This window comes from Anser anser, assembly GCF_964211835.1.
Source record: "Anser anser genome assembly, chromosome: 22".
Classification (NCBI taxonomy): Eukaryota; Metazoa; Chordata; class Aves; order Anseriformes; family Anatidae; genus Anser; species Anser anser.
Genome location: NC_139743.1, coordinates 8,345,174 through 8,360,092, shown reverse-complemented (window position 1 = coordinate 8,360,092; position 14,919 = coordinate 8,345,174). Strand labels below are relative to the sequence as shown.

General features: G+C 45.7%; 1 protein-coding gene and 1 long non-coding RNA gene across 6 annotated transcripts in view; one reads left to right on the top strand and one right to left on the bottom strand.

Moving 5' to 3' along the window:
• The window catches only part of ARHGAP32 (Rho GTPase activating protein 32), a 259,764-nt gene that overhangs the window by 212,562 nt on the left and 32,283 nt on the right, over positions 1-14,919 (bottom strand). The window lies entirely within an intron of this gene.
• Positions 1,336-14,709, top strand: LOC310885148. The gene is made up of 2 exons (XR_014574573.1): positions 1,336-11,210; positions 11,245-14,709. It is a non-coding gene; the product is annotated as an uncharacterized lncRNA (long non-coding RNA).

Sequence of the window (14,919 nt, the reverse complement as noted above, 5' to 3'; positions counted from 1 at the left end):
CAGATGATATGCTGCTGGAAATGATTTTTGCTCAAGGTCACTGGTGAAGTTGTTTCAATGTAATTAATTCCATAGTATGTCGAACCATTATTCCTATTACGTACAACAAGAAGCCGAGGACTACACATCACCTATAAACAAAAGCAATGCCTGCCTAACGGCGTGAATCGTGCTGGGAGAGGGTTAATGGGATCCTGCTGACTCCCGGAGGCAGCTCACTCCCTGTCCCCTCCGAACGGGATGGAGGAGGAATGTCCTTGGGAAGTCGTTGGAACCCAAGGCGCAACTCCCAGTCAAAAATGAAAGGAATGAAGTTTAAAGGTAGCTATTTTCTGTGGTAGTAAACAGGTGCCCTAAACGATACAGGCTAACCAAGGTTCCACATGATACTTATTTTTTTCAGTTGTAAAGATTTCTGAAGCAACCAATCAAACTGTTTTTAAAATATTTTAAATATCTTCAATACGTAGGTAATGGACTCGTCTCCACGAGGGGTAAGGGCCCACTTCTCTCTCAAGCATCTGTATTTCCCTTTGGTATTCAGGCACTGTGACAAAATTCAGGAAGAATTTCAGCTGGGTTCAAATAAACAGATGGAGTGAAAAAAGATTTCTGACTCTAGTGTTAAAAACAGAAGACTCCGCAATTAAATGCATGTTTTCTTTCTTTTAGAAAGGGCACATCTCCCTTTACTGCCCAGAGAGCAGACTCACCGTGGCACACAAGAAAAAAACATGGAATAGCAGCAGCTAGGGAAGGATGCAACACCTCCGAATATATGTCAGGTCCAACCAAGCAGATTTAATGATTTTCAGTGCATTTTATTCCAAATGGCATGTGACCTATTTTAGGCCTCTCTCTGATTCGACTATAATTAACTGCAATTTGTACAGATTCCAATTTAATACATGAACTGACTTGATTAATAAGAAAAAAATAAAAGCAGGACAATTTCTAAAGTTAAAAAAAAAATCCCAAACCCATTTTAAGCCAAAACATCAGACAAAAATACATTGTATATCAGGTCAATGTATTCTTCTCTGTCAAAGGAGCATCTTCCCACAGAACTCCGAGGTAAGCATGCAAGGTTCTTTAAAATGGTATCTCTAACTTCAGCACAAGGACAAAATGTGATTTTGTAGCCTGAAAAAACTGTTTCCCCTTTAATAAAAACGTGATTTTAAATTTGTTTTCTTAGCGTGAAGGCAGATTGTGTTGATATTCTAGAATTTGCTTTTGCTTTGCAATGCATCTTCAACCATTTTGCAGATGACTTTATAGGAACACATCCTAAGGAAGAGAACCATAAAGGAGAAACGAAAACAAAACCCTACCCCGATGGGGCACGTTTTTAGCATCTCCCAGTCTGTTCTCTCCTGCTTCCTTACTCAAAGCAACAAAATCCAGACAAACACATTGCCAGCTTCCCCTTCCATCACCATCCCCTAGTATCACAAAGTCCCAGGAGTGAAGATAAGTAGAAGAAAGTTCTGTTTCAGAGACTCAGGCAGGCATTCCTCTAAGAAATGGAGAAAAAAGAAAATGACAAGATAACTTCTTACTTATTTATATCTATGCTTTCCTTTTATTCCACCCTCAGTCACCCATATCTATGCTTTCCTCTGTTCATGAAGGTGAGTTATCACAAAATCCCCTTTATAGTCAACACGACAAAGAAAAACAGAAGAAACCGACAAGGACTTTAATTAGAACTCGGCACACTGTACGTTTCCAAGTGGATAAATGTTTATCCCACACCTCCGATCTGTTGCTTCAATGACGGTTCTGTGCTTCGTGTCCTTCCTTTGTCAGGAAGTTTTCTATCTCTGGTAACTTTTTAAAGAGAGTGACAGTAGTTGAAGGAGTAAAGAATGAGCACATGAAATCTTTCAAAAGAAAGGCAAAGCAAAACCACCTTCCTGTGCCCTGAGCTGTACCAGCACCCGCATAAAACCACCTGCGGGATTGCACTCCAGCACATCCCTCCAATGAAGACGGCCACATCTGCTTCAAAATTCAGTGTCAGACTTCTGCCAAAGGTTTTCCTGACTAATACTGCAAAGCCTGGCAGGGAACCGAGCTGCAATGACTTCAAATGGAAAGCCAGTCTGATAGCTTTGCAGTGCCGTCTGGCAAGCCAAAGAAGAGGCGAAGGATGGAAAGAGGGTTACAAATGGAATGAAGCAGCAGTAAGTTGAGGCAACATTCAAATAGGGAAGATACGATAAAAACAGAAGAACACCATTCTGACGTAACAGACTTGAGATAAAATAACTTCAGGTTGACAAAGCAGAAATAGCTGCTGATAATGTAAATACAGAGGTAGGAGTACTTGCAAGTACAAACTCTCCCTGCATAGCTGTCATTCCTCCAGCCCAGGCAACCTTTTTGCCTCCCTGCAATTTCAACTGCACCCATTTTGCGTGTAGCTTCCAAGAAAATTCTGTCGTAACAGAATAGTTTTATTCATAGGAAAGTGAATTCCCAGCATCACAGAGAATGAATAGCAAAGGTATGTGCAACTTCCAGCTTGCAGGGTGCAAGAGATGGGCTTAGAGTCCATTCCAGCATTTAAACTAGCAGGGGGAATAAAAAAAGGCAACATCCAGCCAAACTAATCATGGAGAGCACACGAGGCCACAACCACAACCCGGGTACTACAAGCAGAAGAGCACTGCAGAACAAGAGGTTTGGGCTCAAAGCACCCGCACCTGCTTAGCTCTGAGCTGAACTGCATGCCAGCAAAGCTACTGGGACATGCGATACGGTGAGAGGACGTGCACAGAAGGGCACAAAGCTCTGTTAATTTACAGAGTAAGTGAACTTCCCACGCGCTGCAAGAGCAGACACGCTGAAAGAGAGTGAGGTGAGAGGCAACGCAAGATGGGAAGAGCGGTACGACCCCAGCTGTGCCCTGCTTCTCACCTGACACCTCCTTTGCCCCCTTCCCTTGCAGGGACGCGTAACGCAGCCAGACTGCGAGAGCAGACCTTCCCTGCGGCGCCGAGAGCCCCTGCAGCAGCTCCCCATCTGCTTCTGCTTCTGCTCTTTGCTCCCACGTCACCCCACCTAGACGCGGCAGTGAGCATGGTCTGGCTGAACGGCGTCACTGAAACATCCGCTGCTATCACAAGTCTTGTTCCAGAGAAATAAAGAATGCGTGGAAATCGGGGGAGCAGGGAGCAGAAACGCAAAGATATCAGCAGAAATACAGCAGTGGAACAAGAAAAACCCTATGAAAGAAAACAGAAATAGGAACAGGCAGGAACCAAGGAAAAATACTCAGAATAATGGGAGCAAAGGCAGTTCCCTGCTCGCTCTAAGAACTGTGCATCGTAACAAATTTAAATGCCTCCACGAGCAAGCACAGTCTAACAGGTGCTAGGCTAGAACCACCTCTTCTGGAAAATGCTGCTGATTGGGTTTTATCTGAAATAAAGTGCTAACTGCTTACCAGCATTAGGAGCAGCAGCAGCAATCACTGTCATTGCCACTTCCTGATACTCCTCCCTCTCTGGTTTTCAATTTTCACTGCTTTGGCGGCAGCTCTTCCTTATCACCAGCACCATTAAATCACAGAGAATTATGTTTCTGACTGCTTATTTTGTGCGCTTGCACTGCACAAAATGGAAGTGGTTTGGGAGCGATGACTGCCGAACGCCAGACTTGTCGCGGGGTTTATTTAGTAAAGAAATAATGGCACTCGCAAAGAACCCCCATTACCAACAGAACGAGGGTCTCGGCCCTCCAGCAGCACCTACATCAGGATGCAGGCTTCTAATAAGGCCAGGAGCAATTTAAAAAAAACCTTCCTTCACATTCAGACCCATAGAAACACCATGCAGTTTTGCCTTTGACGGATGACCAAAACAGCGTTGCCTGTTTTGAACTATCACAGCCCCCTTATCTCAACCAAGATAAGATTTTTATCTTGCTAACTCAGAAGAAAAAAAAAAAACAACCTCTCAACTGACAATCACATTACTGCCCTTTCACTGAAGTCAAATCAGATTTTCAGGTATTTTTCTATGCTATAGAGATTTGTGTGTCAGGCAGCAGCCAAGGCACTGCAGCACTCACGCAGAAGAGCAGGCACCCCCACCTCTTAAACACGAGGGTCACCCGAAGGCTTCCTCTGTGAACATCTCCGAAAACGAGGGTGTTCTTTCCTACTGATCACGCGGTTTTCAGCAAACATCATCCTTTCTATTTTGCCCAACCAAAATGCGAACCACGCTGACCACATAACTGAACTTGTGGCTGGAAACGAGAAAACATTCACCTTTGTGAAGGTACTCGTAGGAAATAAAAAATCATCCATCGCACACAGACAGCGACGTTGCACGGCTCAGAACTGTTCGGGCTTGTCACAACCGAAGGGCTTCTTCGTGAAACGGGGCGGCTGACCCCTCAGGTAGCCGGTTCCCTGTTCCAAGGTGGTTTTAGCACCCCTATCTACCTGATAAATAAAAGGGCCGATGCACTTTGATGTGCTCCTCTGAGTGGAGGAAGCTGCTTCGATGAAGGCTGCAAAACTAAAGGAAAAGGTGACTTCCCAATTCTAGAGCAGACATTTTAAAGCAATGGTGCCAGATGCAGCAGAGATTAATTGCTCCCCGCAGTAAGAGCATCGCTTCAGTGCTAGAGAATTCAGCTTTTCCAGCTTAAAACAGTAATAAACAAGCCAAGCCCCCGATCCCAAATGCCCAACTTTTTTGTACCCCAAATTCAAGATAAATACCAATGTCACCGAACATCCCACCCCACACAAAAAATCAATACCAAGTAAATTTCAATCCTGTCATTATTCTTTGTTATATTTGCCCAGTGCCAACCACTGAACTGTAAGATCGTTATAAGATCACCTCCAGCGAACCTAAGGCCTCTCCTTAACACACGTTGGAAATTACTGAACGCTCGTAATCCATTCGCTGCCTTTCACCTTCAGCTCCAGCTGAGCTCCAGATTAGCTTTCAAGGCAAAACGAGTTCCTGCTCCGACAGGCCCAGCACATTCGGAGAAACCTCCACGGGGTATTTCTCTGTGACGGCTTCTTCATGAGTATTTGGGCTCCCCGAAAAGGGAGAAGAACCAAGCGCTGCCGTTTTAGGGGCACTGTGTCCGTTTCACTGACAGCGAGCCAGTTTCGGCACAGCACACAGCCTGCCTGCCCCCGCGTAACCGGAGGGGACCCAACACCGAGCCCCAGCTCCCAGCCTCCGGCACCCTGCAGCCGGGCAGGGGATGCTCCCAGACCTGACGCAGCGGGCACACCGCACACGGGGCCAGGAACTAAAACCACTGTCTGCATTCGCTACTTTTGGTGCCAGGCTTCACCTCCATAAATCAGGCCTGCGAACACAAGCTCAGTTCACACCAGAGCAGTTACACCATCAGCGTCAACCCAACCCCAGCCCCTGCAGTCTCACCAAATCATCGCACGAGGGGCAAAAGAGACTTTTAGAGCTCAGCATAAGTAAAAGGGAGACAGGAGAAAATCGGCCGTTGATTAGATGTGAAGTCCTGTGGACTTTCTGGAACTCAATTTTAGTGCTCAATGAATTTGAAAATATAGATTTCATTTGAAAACAGTGTTCAGAGATACAGGCTTGACTTTTTTTTTCCATCTCCTTTTTGAAACACATTTATTACCATTTGTGTCAGAAATCTAAGTGCAAACTACTCAACCCTAGACCACATTTACAGTTGATGGTGAAAAAAAAACCTGACACCACTGCTCGGGGGGAATTAATCTTATCCTAAGGCAAGCATTAAAGACAGGTCAGATTTATCATCACCCTCGGGAGGTGCTTATTTGTCTGCACCAGCTGCAGAGGAAGCCCAGGGACAAGCAGCCACCTTTCCAAGCAGTTAGGGCAGATGAATCCTACCCAAGGAGGTGGTCTCTAACCCCGCTGGGCTGGGCAGTGACTGGAAGGTTGTTAGGAAGAGCTTCAGGGCTCAATACAAGAAAAAGATCGCTTAAGTTCCTTGGGAAGAGCCGGCTGAAGCAAAGGTGACAGTTTTACCTAAAATTAGCATAGCAAAAGAGCCCAACAGCTCTCATTTTAAAGAGTGCTATCAAGTCACAACATCTCTAAGCCACATTTCAAAGGGGGTTTTGCTGTTGTTGTCACAGTTGCTTTGGCTTTACAAAAAGCAAGTAAGCTTAAAAAGCTTCACATTTAGGCTCTCAACATCTGAATCCAGTGGCTTCCAAACACAGTAGCCTTAGAGATAAAGAAAAACAAAGCTTTGCAGAAGAACTTGTCTGCATGAAGCTATTTCCAGCACAGCTGCTATGCCGTCGAATCTGGTTATCAAGGGACAACACCACAGCTCATTCTTTGCCTTGAAATACCGTCCTGTACCCTAACTCTGAAATCAAAGCACTCTCCCCTAACCAGCGGGGTCTGCTGTCTGAGAGCCTGCTTACATTTAACAAGACCTGTCCAGCAAACGTCTCTGAAGTTGCAGCAAAGAACCAGTAGTTGTCATAATTTGTGTCTCTTGCTTTATGTTCCAATCCTTATTTTCATGCTAAAAATATTGATTAGTTGTGCTCCCACCTGACTAAAGGGCAAATAATAAAAGTACACCAATGCCACTTTTCTCGGGAGTCAAACTAATATGCTGCTAGCCCTTTAGGCGCCTCTCCTCCAGCAGCTGTCGGCTACTCTATGAGACCAATTTGTACAGAGGCTTCTTAAAAAGCTTCTAGATAGGACAATTGTCTTTGTGAATTTAGGTAAAATAATTAAGCCGCAGGACAGCATTTTATGGTGACTCAAATGGTGACGATGAAATCCTTGCCCCTGGTGACACGCAGACATTCACCACGGCAGCTACGAGACCCGGCAGCTTCACCAGGTGAGTTGGCAGGCACGGAAGCGAGCCACGCAGCAGCAACAGATGCCTCTGAGGAAGCGTTTCTTCATTCTCCTCCCTCGCATCCACCGACAGGTGGGATGATGATAAAAAAATCCACGCTATTCATAAAACACAGCAGGCGGATGAACACGGCACACAGCTCAGGAAGAGCAGGGGGCAGAGGGACCTCGCCGTACTCGAGCAGATATTTTTCACGCCAGCTTCCCCAGCCCAGCTTCCTCCCCTGCTGAAGGGCAAGAGCACGCAGTTCCAACATCAGTCCTCATTCTGCTCCTGTAGGATCTTAAGAGATTCTTCTGGTCTCCTTTAGCGGGCTAGAAAGAACTGTGATGAGTGTGCTTTGAGCTGCATTGAGATGGTCTAAGAAAAAAAATAAATCTTTAAGGGAGAACTAAAATAACTGGAAAATACAGACCTGCACATTGCATGAAGCAGCTTATTTTCTTTGTGCCATGGTCCACAACCACAGTTACCCCCCTCAGCCCGTCATCCCTTTGCAATTCACCACCGAGACCACTCGGGCCTTTTCCCACCAGCGTTACACCGGGACCAGCCCATTTTAGGGCCAGCAGCAGATCCATACAAGAGGACCAAACCTCCAAGCCCTGCATGGGTGCAAAGAAAAGACACGGGATGATTTTTAGCTGTCGGTGGGGCACAATCGCCTCCTACGCTCTAAGTGCGCCCTGCGAGCTCAGAAGGGTGCTGTGCGAGAGCAAGTCCGTCGTGTCTGGAGGCGGTGACAGCCCCTGCCAGCAGGGCAAGCTGGGGAAAGCACCCGGAGAGTCAGACAGAAGAACTCGGCAGCCAGCATTAATCCTCATTAAATCCTCATCAAATCCTATCCATACTGGATTTGAACTCCAGCACCAGCACATTATTTTGTGAAGGAACACAAAACAACACCCCCACCCCCACCCCCCCAAAAAAAAAAAAACACCAATGTAATAGCAGGTGGGAAAAAACACGCAGACCATCTCAGAGAAAAAGCATTTTAGGGCACCTTAGAAATACAGAGAGATGCTTTTTAAAGCACGCAGGGGCCACAGAGGTTTCCTTTTCAGCTCTCCCCCACACCTAATCTCTCTCAGTTGTACACACTGGAAACATCTGAGCCTCAGATTATAATGAAACTTTGTGTTGAGGCACAAATTTGTTCTTTTGCTTTTATTAAAATAAAGGGGGGGGGGGGGGGGGGTCGAAACCAATTCTGAGACAGGAAAGCAACCCACTATTTGGCCCCAGCGAGTCCTCCCGGCAGCACACGCGTGCTGCAGCACGCAGCCAGCTCCTTGTTTCTCCGCACGCTCGCGGTGCTGCCACACAGCCGGGCAGAAGAAATGCCCACGCTCAACCCTCGCCCAGCTGAACTTGTGATGTCAACGTTCCCATTTCCACGCAGCTGGAGAAGGGGCAGAAGCGCTGTGATCTCCCAAGAGTGGTATTACACCATGGGTGTGGAACTTACAGCAGCACTAAAAAACCTCTTACAGCCTTCCAGGGGATAAATGATCTCAGCCGCAGCTAACCCAAAATGCCAGACATCAAAGCCGTTGGACTGACGATGCGCAGTGGAAGAACCGCTCCAAGAGCTCACCGTAGATGCATTTGTGCCACTCCTGACAGAAGGCAAAACACAATAGCTCCAGCAAGAAATTGGGCTTTGGGGGTCTGATGAAAGGAGACATCCAGAGACTGGCACAGCTCACGAAAACAGAAATGGTTCAAGGAAAAACTGATCTCCTAAAACACAAAGGCGTTGGCAAAAGCAAGAGAGTAGGAAGAAATGGAGGAAAAGGTCATCCTGTGTATTACCTGCAGGCACAGAAGACTTCAAAAGAAGAGAAATTTAATTAATATTTTATGGTACTCGAACTTGTATAATCTGTTAGAATAGTTTAGTGTAGTCTGAAGTTACTGACAGGAGCAATTCATTATCAATTGATAAAGCACCCTAAGACAGCAGTGAGAAGTTTTGATACACAAGGTTTTCCCCGGAGCTTACGTGCATGTACCTTACATCCGTCCCCTCCTCTAAACCCATCGAAGTCAGAAAACAGAGCAACTTAATTTTTTAATCACAGTGGCAACAACTCCTAAACAAAACAAAGCACATAAGCCAAAGATTCTCTTCCTGATGAACATAGAATGTATTCAGTCATAAATTACTTTTATTTTTCAGACCCCTGAACGCAGGTCTTTGGCGTAATTTTGGCTCTCAGTACACATTCAAACTACGCTGCTATACAAACGAAGGGATTTCTTGAAGTGTATCATATAAACACACTGAAAGAAGTCGCCACCTAAAGAGGAGGAGCTTTCTTGTGGCCCTTCCTGAAGACGAGGCTCTCATTCACAGCAACGGCAGTAGCTGAAAGTATGCGTGCCCAGCATGTTGTCTTGCCGTTCACATCCACATTTGTGTGCGCACATGCGTGCTCAGCAATTACTTTCCATCAATATATAAATATAAACAAAATGTAGGATTCAGCGTGGGCACAAACAACATTTATAGAAATTAAAGCTGTGTTTAGAAAACCCTGATCTGCAATTAGCACATTCTACTGTCCTCCACAGAGACCACATTCACACATAGAGTATACAAACCTGTTCTCAAACTCGTCCGTAATTAAATCAAATTGCTGTTTTTCAGAATTCTAGCTTGCAGGTTTCATTTTTCTGAATTTAAAGCTAAGCTAAAATAAAACTTAAAAGAAAAACACAAGCCAAAAATCAACAGAAGTGTTTACCATACAGAACTGTATTTATTGCCCAGATGTAGAGCACGGAGTTTGAGAACATCCTTCCTACCTATGAAACAGCAGAAGTAAAAAAGGATCCAGAGGGAAATAAGATGTACAAAAATCTCCTAGGAAAAAGAAGGGAGGAAAAAAAAAAAAAGAAAAAGAAAAAAAACAAGCACACAAATACTACTTCATTGATTCACCCAAGAATCAGATCTTATTTCATCTCCAGCCACCCACATTCACGCCATGATTCACCGGGCTGGCGGGGAGCCAGCGCTGCAGTTCCAGTTACTATGACAATATTGATGCCTCGGTGCTCTCGCATACCAAGGTATTCATTCAAAAATAAACAAATAATCGGGGTGGGGGGGCAAAGAGAGGCTGGGGAAGATGGCGTTTAAAGAAAACTCCTCAAGGAATGCTAATGCAAAATTCAAAACCCGCTGGAAGCACAGTGAGGAAGCAGGCAGCCCACCCCGGGCGCTGTTTGTGCAGCAGGACACCCGTGAACTTCCTGAGCGCCCACCTCAGAAGCAAAGCGCAGGAAAAGTTCTGTCGGCTTCCACCCTGAAGGTTCACCTCTTCTAACAGCAGCTAGCACAGAGGAAAGGGGTTTGGGGTGTTGGTTGGTTGGTTGGTTTGGGGTTTTTAAGTTTGCTTCTCTCCGCACGGATACACTGCAGGGCCACGTACATCCTGACCCCACCGCCAATTTTTGCTCCAGTTTAAGCTGTTTCCAAAGTGAAAATCCTCGGCATCGCAGGAAGAGAACAGAGCGACTCCTAGACACTCTGATGAAAGTATTTTAATAAAGCATCACGCCTGTTGCGGTATGCTGGCTGCTTCTCCCTTGATTTTACAAGGACTAGGATAAGCTTAATGCACAACGACAAGACACAAGCGATGGTTAGGGCCGTCTGCAGCAAGTGTCGGTACGACAATTCATTCCCCAGATGTGATCTATCAAGCCAGACCCCTGAGGAGACAGAAAGCTGTCTTCTCAGAGAGAATTTCATCTGGTATTAAAGGGCTTACAGACCGCCATGCACCACAGTAGTTTTATAAGGAGTTTGTTCACCTCAGTAACATTAACTCAAGCCCACGATCGCTTACGATGAATCTCACTCAAAGGAGAACTCTGACTTCTTCACTCCCCAAAGCAGATCTTGGAGGATTTACATTCTGTATAAAAGTGATGCTGATCTTGCACGGGAGCAGGGATGCTCCCTTTAATCTCCAGCCTTCAGGCTCATTGTGCAGCCTGGGGAAGTTTTCCGTAACCATGTCTCAAACTGCAGGGCAGCAGCAGAAGAAACAGGCGTGCCAGGAGTGCAGCGTGGCAGCAGGCAAACAGCACGTGTAAACCGTCAATGAGAACGAGAGAAACAAAAGCGAAGTCTAGCAGTTTGCATCCCAGCCCGTGTCACCATACTGCACGGGAGTACCGGCCTTCTAAACGCGTTTATCCCCGTCGGTCAGCCACTCACCATATCCCTGCTCTATAGAAGTGTCCTTAGAGGGGCACTTTCTTATCTTAGCAAGACAGATAACCAGGGCAATGGAATAAACCAGGTTGAAATGTAAGGCCTCCCATGGAATAAACCAGGTTGAAATGTAAGGCCTCCCACCCTCCCCTTCCCCGCAGTGGTTATTTTTACCGCCCACTGAACCAGTTCACTGAAAATTTCCAGAAATAGTCGTGCTGGCTTAACCGGGAGCAGACAGCTAGATGCAAAAACGGCTGGAAGAGGGGAGTTAGAACAGGAACTGCGTGAACTCAGGTAAGTCCAAAGAGTACTATTTGGCTAGCCAGTTAGTTTTTTCTCACCCAGATCAGGCAGTTCGCCTCAATCTGCTTTTGTTCACAGCTGTAAAACTCTCACACCAGCATAACTGCGAGGACAACACCAAGAAGCACGAGACTCCCTGCTGCCAGGACAAGCGTTTGCCCAATTACAGACTAGTTTCAACCATCGGAAGGTCAACTGATACCAAAAATTCCTGCAGAATAAATGAATATTTAAAAACAACAACAACAACGCTTCTATACTGTTTGTTTTGCAGACCTGGCTTCCCGTGTTATCCATCAACATCCTTACTGTCCACACACAGCAGTGCCCGCACCGTCCATGTCACCCTACAGCACACAGCTCAGTAATTATAAAATATTTCTGTCTCCTTTGGGGTATTTTTAACCTGCCACTGAACAAAGCACAACAGCACAAAGGCTAATGGATCAAAATTACCTGTTCGCGTGTCACCGACCTGGTGGAGGAAAAGCACGCCACTCATTTCCGTGAGAGCAACTGGAGGAGGAACACCTCGCGGTGGTATGTGCCGCACAGCAGCGCTACTTTCGCTTTGCCTGAAGCTTTTGAAATTAATTTCCATTATGACAATAAACACCTCTTAGATGGCACAGACTGTTTATTTGCAGAGTAATTGTTTTGAGGCAGTTGCACTATCATTTCTGCTAATTACAAAGGAACCAGCAGTTGCCTCATCGGACTGTGCAGATCAGCGTTAGCTGCATCTCTCACCAATCTCCACACTTCATTTCCATCACCACCACACCCTGCAAATTATTATTACGAGTTAATATCTTGACCTGAAAAGATCTTCTGCTCTTCTGTCTGGACAAGACACTTCCCTTGTGTTGCAAAGGGCTCCACTGCAGAGTCTCTTTTTGCATTACTGCCCCAGTTTTGTAGCAAAGAAACATCTACCTCCGATGAGGGCCAAAGATAAGAAACTGGTGAACGTGTTTTATCCAAGAGATGCATAAAATTTGCATTAAGTAATGAAATTGCCTTTTGAAAACAAAGTTAGGTCCTCCTCCTCCCCCTTCCTGTACCAAAAAAAAAAAAAAAAAGGAAAGAAAAGGAAAAAGCAAAAGCTCGCTACCTCATTCTGGAGCCCTGCTACAATCTCCCGAGTGCTTCCTGAACACCCCCGAGTGCTCCCCAGGAAAGCCATGCTTGTAAGAAAGCAACAGTCAGCACCAGCAGGTCTGGCCTTTTTGTTAAACTTCAAAACTTCAGAACTATTCCGGCTAGAATCTGTCTCCTATCAGAGCCAAGGATACGAGGGACAGACACCCCTTGGGGCCCGGTAACTGAGAAAGCACCAGATCTCCATGAGTGTGTGCGCTGCCAGAAACGCCTAACCATCCCAACGACTTCGTATCCCTGCTGGACTTGAAGATCAATACTTCATATAATTTGATATGTGGTATTTTAGAGTTTCAGCAATGTTTTCTCACAGCTAAAATTACATTAGAAGAACAAAGCAAAGCAGTTAACACAAAAACAATCTCATAGCTTCGTGTCTTACGACTAGCAAAAGTTAGAAGTAATTGGTCGGCTGGTGCAATGCCTTTCAGGATTTGCAAGGGTTTTTTGTTTGTTGTTTTTTTTTTTTCCAGATATTTGATTTTTGTATTTTCTTTTTTTTTCCCCCCAAAGGCATGTTCTAAATTTATGAACAGAAATAAAGACAAATTTCGTCCTCTATATCTTCCTATTTGATGGCACTGAGGTAGTTAACAGCTCCATAGAAGACTTTAGCTTTATGCTGAGAGTAACGTCAAATCTCGAGGGCATCACAACTGTAATCCCACGCCAACCACGTGAATACATCTGATAAACAATCACATGGTTTGCTGAGAAAAATAAATAAATACAGAAGCCTTCTGCCTTACATATCATGTACACCTCAATATTACAACCTGAGTTTACTACCTGCAGACTCTGAAAACACACAAAATAAAAATAAGGCATTCTTACTGGCAACATAAAATATTCCTGAGAGCTACAAAGCCCAGCTGGAAACACAGGCTGATTGAAAGCGGTGAAGGATGCAGGAACACTTAAGAGTTTCTTGAGAGCAACATATACACACATTCTCTTCAGGAGGGAATTTGAAACATGTTCAGGCAAAATCGGTTTTGCCGTGTTTCATCTTGCCCAATTTTTTTTTATTTTTAAGGCTTTCCAGGTGTGCTTCTATACCTGTATGTTAGGCAACTGCCAGGTAAAAGGGAGCTCTTTGTACTTAGTGAGCACCACTTATGCTATGGTGCTCTTTTTTTTTTTTCTCCTATAGTTTATCTCCTGTAGTATTAGAGGTCAATGACAACAAGGAGCCAAAAATAGTTGTTCCCCTTCTGTAGCAAGCAAATAGCTATTAAAGGCACTGAGTTGTCCACCCCCATTTCAGACGGTTTGGAAAGATCTAGACTGTTACTTAGCGCTGATCTTGTCAAACCTCCCCGGAGCTGTCAGGACACAGCAGTCGTCTGCCCGAGCCCCACACAGCGCTCCAGAAACACGCGGGGCAGCCGCCAGCTCCCGAAGAAGCGGGGGGCAGTCAGTCCTCCTCCACCTCCCTTACGCGCTGCCTCGTTGTGCTTCACAAGCTGCATCTCTGTCCCAGCACTGGGGCAAGAAGCCTGCCTCTCGGCAGCACAGCCGCCCCCCTCCTGGCCTCGGAGGGGCAATTCCTCTGCCTCCTTCACGCCCGGTCCTTCCCACCGCCAGCTGCTCGGCTGTGATCAGACCTCACCTTGCCTATGCTCCCTGCCAGCCCCCAGCAGGGAGCTGCTGAAGTGGTAAAGCCCTCTGGAAGCACAAGCCCGAGAGCCTGGCCATGCAACAATCAAACAAATCGCAGTACCGGGACAGATCCGAATACTAGCAGAGCTAAGGTAACTGGAGATCTCTCTTAGTCACAAGAATTGGAAGTCAGAATTAATAAACTTCAAAACAAAAGAATCGGGATCCGTCGGGACAGCTCCTGATGCACTGTCCCTTCATTCCAGTAATGAACAAAACAGCCAAAGCCCCAAATCCTGAAGTGCTGTATTATGTGTCCAAAACTGAACTTCCCATCAACAGAGGCAGATTAAAAGAGACAGCATGCTCTGCTTGCAATAGTTACTGAGAACTGCGGAAGTTCTGTGGGAATCACCACAAAGTGGGAAGAGAACATTTTCTGTTTCAACTCATTACCGGCATTATAATGACAACAAAGGGATTCTTGCTAGAAAATGAGAGTAACTTCAGCACAGCACAGCCTGCAAGTGGAGCAGCCCTGTTCTATTCCAGGTGCTAGACTCATTTTTTCGTTTGCTTTCTGTTTGACACAGGAAAGACTTTCCTGAGCATCTCCCAGCAAATTTCAATGCTTGCAGTTTTAACTCCTCTATGCTTTTGCCCTTCCGTGTCCAGAACAGAGTCAACTCCTTGATCTCACAGCTCTGTTAGCAGCTCAGACATCACAA